The sequence below is a fragment of the Myotis brandtii genome, unplaced genomic scaffold (genome assembly GCF_000412655.1).
Source record: "Myotis brandtii unplaced genomic scaffold, ASM41265v1 scaffold668, whole genome shotgun sequence".
Lineage (NCBI taxonomy): Eukaryota > Metazoa > Chordata > Mammalia > Chiroptera > Vespertilionidae > Myotis > Myotis brandtii.
Window position 1 is genome coordinate 4,058,730 of NW_005370597.1, and position 7,042 is coordinate 4,065,771.

A 7,042-nucleotide genomic window follows, 5' to 3' on the forward strand; every position below is an offset into this window, starting at 1 on the left:
TTGCTCCCACTGAGACCCACCAAAGGCTTGTGAATCCCAATCTTCCTGCCTCGTGTAGTTACTTTGTCCCGATCACCCTGGTTTCTGTAGGGACTGCCTTCGGGGCAGTGGTTTTGCCTTGCAGGTTGCTTTCTGGAAGGTCTGGGGTGGTTCTTGTGTGGGGAGGGGTAGCATGGCACCCTGACGAGGGGTTAATATAAAGACTGAGTGCCCTGGAAAGATACCCCCTGGTGATCAGCTTTTTCCAGGGTTGGGTGGAACTCAGCACCAGACCTTCGTTCCTCCTCAAGGCTGGAGAGAGTCATGATGCGCATTCTGTGTTCACTCTCGGAACTTTCTCTGAGGTCAGGGAACCAAACATCTGGCCCGGACTCCCAGGCGGCTCTGAGCATAGCCTTACAGACCCCATCATGGAGTGTGGGGTTGAGGCCTCATGAGCGAGAATGATGGCCTTGGGGACAGGAAGCTTCGCCTTCTCACCGGTTCCTCCTCAGCCGAGGAGGGCGTCTGGTGAGGCAGGCGGGAGTCCTGTTGAGCTTTAAAGGTCCTAGGGATCCTTTTCCGCATCATGGGTGAGGATTGGGGTTCACAGCTGCTGTCCGGGGGCCTGCCTAACAGGCACCCTGCTCTCCCGGATGGTAACAGTCCTCATCCTGCTGACTTGAGCTCAGCACTCTCCTGGGAGTTTCTGAGCCACTGGAATTTTTTTGGAATGGGGCTCTGATTGCTAAGGATTATCTCATGTATAGAATGAAAACAGAGGAATTATAGAATGAGAGTTGGAAGGGAAGCTTACCAATCAGTCTGATCTGAGAGGGCCGGGACCTGGGGTCTCAGAATGTGCTTGGGGGGCAGAAGGAGAGGCTTGGACCCCTGACCCTGCACAGTTCTGCATGGTGCACACTTGCATTTTTTAGGCAGAGGGTCATGGCTTTCACGGAATTCCCAAGGGGTCTGGGGCTTCTTAAAAAGTTGAGAATCATTGCTCTTAATCACTCCCTCCCCTCACCAAAGAGTGCTGTACAAAAAGGGCCCACAAGCCCTAACCAGTTTGGCTCAGTGGATAGAGTGTCGGCCTGCGGACTGAAGGGTCCCAGGTTCGATTCTGGTCAGGGGCATGTACCTTGGTTGCGGGCACATCCCCAGTAGGGGGTGTGCAGGAGGCAGCTGATCGATGTTTCTCTCTCATCGATGTTTCTAACTCTCTATCCCTCTCCCTTCCTCTCTGTAAAAAATCAATAAAATATATTAAAAAAAGAAAAAGGTCCCACAGAATATGGTAGGAGTGAGGTTCAGAGGGCACAGAGGGGATATGGGCAGGTCCAAGCACTTCTCCATCTCATACTTTCACTTAATTTTTGGTGATGGGAGGGGGCTACTCTTAGAAGGTGGATGAGGCAGAAACAAATAGTTCGTGTTTCTTTTCAGACAGGGGTAATCCATTTCTATTATTTGCTCTTAGCTGTGAGGATACACAGGAGGAGTCTCAAGTCTAAAGAATTACAGCCAGCCCAGACGCCCTGACTTGGAATAATCCATTATAAGAGTACAGTTCCTTTTATCACAATATTCTTATCTTCTGTTTGTTTCTGAGCCGAACAGAAATGCCCTAAGCTACACCCGAGCTGCAGAGTTTCTAGACCAAAGGCTACTGTTTTCTTCCTGCAGGGACCCTGGGGTGTTTGGGGTTAAAAGGCCTGGGCCAGCCATGTGTGTTTAAAAAACAAGGCTGATTCCGCAGCCAGTGGCTCCAGCCTGACTCCATCCTGCTGTTAATGGAGGACAGAGGGCCACTTATAGCTTCCTCTTCACCCCATAGCAAATAGCCCGTGCTCCCCCAGGCCTTCCTGAGCCCCCCCCACCCCCCAGCCTCCCTGTGGTGGCAGCGCAGGCCTGTTCTGAGTCTGGTTTCTCAGGAGGGCCCTGCGGTCAGCCCCCACACAGTGTCAGGCCCCGCTCCTCTCTGTGATGAGGCCCTAACTAACTGCCTCAGCAGGTGGTGAGCAGGTTTGCCTGGCCTCTGTCTTGTCTTTGGCCACTCCAGAGCCTCCTGGGCAGGATGGAGGCCTGTCCTGCCAGCAACGTTTGCTTCAGTTTTGAGCATAGGCTTCTAGGGCACCCCCTCTGGGAAGTCTTCTATGACTGCTCTAGCCCAGGTGGGTTGCCTCTTGTTGCATTCATCTAACACATGCACTCCTTCTTTTGGTTTTTGTTTTGTTAATCCTCACCTGAGGATATTCTTTTTCCAATGATTTTTTTAGAGAGTGTGGAAGGGAGGGGAAAGACACACAGAGAGAAACATTGATGTGAGAGAGACACATCAATTGGTTGCCTCCCGCAGGTGCCCCGACCTGGGCTGGGGATTGAGCCTGCAACCGAAGTATGTGCCCTTGACCGGAATCAAATCCTTGACCCTCAGTACAAAGCAGATGCTCAAACCACTGAGCCAGGCCAGCTAGGGCTGTCATGCATCCTTTTATTTTTAATTTTTAAAAATATATTTGTATTGATTTCAGAGAGGAAGGGAGAAGGGGAGAGAAAGATAGAAACATCAATGATGAGAGAGAATCATTGATCTGCTGCCTCCTGCACGCCCCCCACTGGGGATCAAGCCTGCAACCCAGGCATGTGACCTCCTGGTTCATAGGTTGATACTCAACTACTGAGCCACACCAGGCGGGCTCATTTTTTAATTTGATAATCTAAGGGAAAAGAGGTCAGTGCTCCTGACTAAATAGTCAGGTATTGCATGTTATAAAAATTCTTGCAGCAGCCCTAGCCAGTTTGGCTCAGTGGATAGAGCGTTGGCCTGCAGACTGAAAGGTCCAGGTTCGATTCCTGTCAAAGGCACATGCCCAGGTTGTTGCCTTGACCCCCAGTGGCGGACGTGCAGGAGACAGCCAATCAGTGATTCTCTCTCATCATTGATGTTTCGATCTCACTCTCCCTCTCCTTCCTCTTTGAAGTCAATTAAAATATGTGTGTGTGTGTGTGTGTGTGTGTGTGTGTGTGTGTGTGTGTGTGTGTATAAAATTCTTGTGGCACACACGTGTGCCTGCCGTGGCACACCAGTGGAAAATCGCTGCCTTAGTGATTCTTCTGCCCATGGTGTTGGCAAAGATGGAGCATCCAAAATGGACTCACATGGCTGGCAGCTGGTGCTGGCTGGTGGCTGGGACCTGAGCTGGGGCTGTCACCAGAAGCACCTTGGCTCCCCGCTACCTGGTCTCTACCCATGGCTTGGGTTTCTCACGACATGGGGCTGGGTTCTAGAATGTCAATTCTGCCATGTACTATTTTTTTATTTTTGGTATAGAAAAGGTGAAATTTATTGAAGAACAAGTACAGACTCCCATGTGGGGAGGGGGAAAGAGTCCCCTGCCATGTACTATTGAGCAAATGCAGTCACAGGGCAAGTCCAGATTCAAGGGGATGAGAGATAAGCTCCACCTCTTGATGTGGGAGGGGCATGTGTGCCCATACAGGGAGGGGAATTGAACTATTGAAGATTGACTCCATAAATATTTAAATATAAATACAGGTTGGAGCAAGAGTAGCTTTACTGTTGTTCATATGAAAAATAATACAATAATTAATAAATAATAATATAAGAATAAACTCTGTTTTGCGTACTTACAATGGTCAACCTACTTTTGCCCACCGTGTGTGTGTGTGTGTGTGTGTGTGTGTGTGTGTGTGTGTTCTTAGTCTTCACATATCTTTGTAAATAGGCGGGATTATTTTTGCAGCTTAATTCCTAGAAGGGAGTTGTTGGCTTACTCGCAGCAGTTCTCAACCTGTGGGTCTCGAACAATGAAAATACATCCTGCATATCAGATATTTACATTACGATTCATAACAGTAGCAAAATTACAGTTATGAAGTAGCAACGAAAATAATTTTATGGTTGGGGGTCACCACAACATGAGGAACTGTATTAAAGGGTCGCGGCATTAGGAAGGTTGAGAACCACTGGTTAAGGGATACATATTTCTAGATGGGAGGGGGTTGGGGGCTAGGTGAAAAGGTGAAAGGGATTACAGGGCACAAGTTGCCAGTTATACAAATAGTCTCGAGGATGTGAAGTGCAGCATAGGGCATGTAGTCATAATATTGTAATAACTGTGTATGCTATCAGATGAGGACTAGATTGATGGGGTGATCACTTTGTAATGTCTACAAATGTCTAATCACTATGTGGTACACCTGAAACTAATCTAATATTGTATGACAGCTGTAATTGGAAAATAAGTTAAATATTTTTTTGTTCTGAAGCATTTATTTGATTTTTTTTAAAAAAAGAATCATATTCATAATGATGAACAAATTGACAGAACTGGTGCACAGGTACCTGCAAAAGGATGAACGCTATTTGTTTAGAGACCAGCTGCCTCCCAGTCACACTTCCTTATTCTTGATATAAACTGGAGACATATACTATTTTAAAATAACACTTTTTAAATAGTAAAATATACAAGAGCTTCCCGAGCATAACAAACATATCTTGGAAATATGTGGCCATTTGAAGTATAAAAGAGCAAGTGGCATGGTTGTAAACGTATGGTGTGAAGGGTTAGGAACAGTATACAACGCTCTGCCTTTCCCGGGTGCATAACTACACATCCGTTCAATGGGTACACGTGCCAGAGGCGCACCGAGGTGCGCAGGACGTGCAACTTCTTTAGCGGCCTGCGCCCTGAGCCCAGTTTGGGTTCATCCTTTCCAAATGGAATCGGACTGCTTTTGATTTTGCTAAGTAGATGACTAAATCCTGGGGACAGTTTCCTTAAGAGGGAGTCCTCTCTGGACGATAAGCCACAGTCACGGGTGTTGACATCTCTCTTGTGGTTGGAGTGCAGGAGGTGCGGTTGGAAGGTGGCAGGGATGGCGGTTCTGCACAGCACAGTTAAACCTCCTGTGTCTGCGGGCGCATTTCTCTGGGGACCGATTCGCACCCACAGTTGTTTCAGTTTGCCGAGGATTCACTAATTTATTTGAAGTGCGCCCTTTCTCTGTCTGTGTGCCCCAATTTTTAAATATTTTTTTCTTCCTCAAGTTCTTTTAAAGCGCTCATGATTGGCGTGTCTGAAGTCTCTTGGTTTTTTTTATCAGTAAGTTTGTTGGTGAACTCCCAGGTGAAGAAGCCTTTTCCCGAGGAGAATGGTACCCAGGAACGCTCTAGAATTATGACGAAGAGTTAACATTTTCATGTTCCACTTGCTTGACCTGAGCTTCAAGTTTTGAGATTGTTCTTTTCTAATCAGAAATCTGAGTCTGTGCACCAAGCGATGTTCTCGGTTGTATTTAATGCGTGTTTCACTCTTTCCTATTCTCTTCCAAGGGACTCCTGCTCTCCTAAAAGATGAAACATTTTGTTTTCCTGTTTCAGTCTGGCGTCTTGTCATCTGAGAGTTTGTAGGCATTCTCAAACGCTTCCTCCGGCTCCTGCAGCCTGGACTGCAGTCCAATGCTGTGCTGTCTTTTTCTCAGTCACCTGCTCTCATTCCCTCCAGGCGTTCCTGCAGGAGTTTGGCTGCACCAAGTCATTCTCTGAAACCGCTCACTTCTCTTTCTAGTAGGTTATTCTTATTTTCCAATGTCTTCACACCACTAGTGGCTTCATCTCATTGGCCGCATCTGTCTCCGGGAATTTGATTGGTTTTCTTCCGATCTTCAGCTGCAGAAATCTCTTTTGCCTCCAGCTTCTGTTTCAAGCTATTTATTTCTGATTCATAATGAGCTCGAAGATCCGCTACGCGCCGGGCGTGCTTTTCCTTCGGGTTCTTCAAAGGCTCCTCGGGAAAGCGTCTCCTCACTCTCTGGAAGCTGGGATGACTGACCGAGGCTGCAGTTAGCGTGACAGGTTTTCTTCTCCCACGGTGTTGACCGAGATGTCGTCACGAGTGACAGTATAGAGACCGAGGGAACGTGGACCTGGGCCTGCTTTCGCTTGGGAATTCGTGATTTTCCCGAGAGCTTTTGCAGGGGAAGGGCATTTGGGGAGCCCAGACAACTGAGAGGTGACATTACTTGGGAGAAAGAATCTATGTCAGAGTGACCGACACACTGGGCTCCAGAACAGAGTCTGGGAGAAGGAGATCGTGTTGTGGAGGGCGTCCAGAAAGCCAGGCGGCCAAGGCCTCGCCACCTGCTCACTTGGCTTCATGTTTAACGTGGGGTCCAGAGTCGGCACCAGGCTGGCTGCCACTCGGGGGAGGAGGGCGGGGCAAAGGGCTTGTCTGTGGCCGCGGGCAAAGTGGTACCTGTCCTGTTCCTCCAGGCCCCAAAGCTCAGGCCTGTCAGGCCTGCAGAAGAGAAGCGAGAAGCGAGAGAACAAGTGTTTCTAGAGTAACATTTGTACCTAAAGAAAATGAAACGCGGGAAATTCTAGTCTTCGCCTATCTGAATACGAAAAGTTGCATTTGGAGGGGAAAAGGTTCACATGAAGGCCTTACCATGGAAGAGCTCTCCCTTCATGGTCCGAGTATTTAAAATTGAAATATATTACTAGTCAAGATCAACTCGCATAATTTAAAAAATTTAAAGACAACAATTTCTTTGTGAATAGTACAGACTTGTATGGAAGCAATGTAAAGAATTCAATAATTGAAATATTTATTGAGCATCTACTGTGCCAGGCTGGGCATAGGGAGACTGAGGCCCAAACAGAAAAATCACAGGAAGTTAGAGGGTGGTGAGCACTCGGTCAGTAAAATTTAAAAACCAGATAGAAGGGAATATGTAGTTGAGGTGGGGACAGGTGCTGGTTTTGGACAGGGGTGGTCAGGGTTGGCTCACTGTAGGGTAACAATGAAGGAGTTGGCCATTTTAGCTGCATATGAGGCAGTTCCCATACAGGGGGAAGAACATTCCAAGTTCAGGAAGCAACCCATGCAAAAGCCCTACAATGAGAACTTATCTGGCGTCTGTGGGCAAACAGCCTCCCTGCTAAAGCAGAGAAAGGCAGAGAGCAGCAGAGCATGAGGTCAGAGCTAAATTAATTTTTTTAAAAAAGTCATACACGTCTCCAATCTGGACAGCC

At 47.6% G+C, this 7,042-nt stretch overlaps 1 pseudogene; it reads right to left on the minus strand.

The window, feature by feature from the left end:
* Positions 1 to 5,184: 5,184 nt before the first annotated feature.
* LOC102248995 lies at positions 5,185 to 6,827 on the minus strand (annotated as a pseudogene).
* Positions 6,828 to 7,042: the final 215 nt, after the last annotated feature.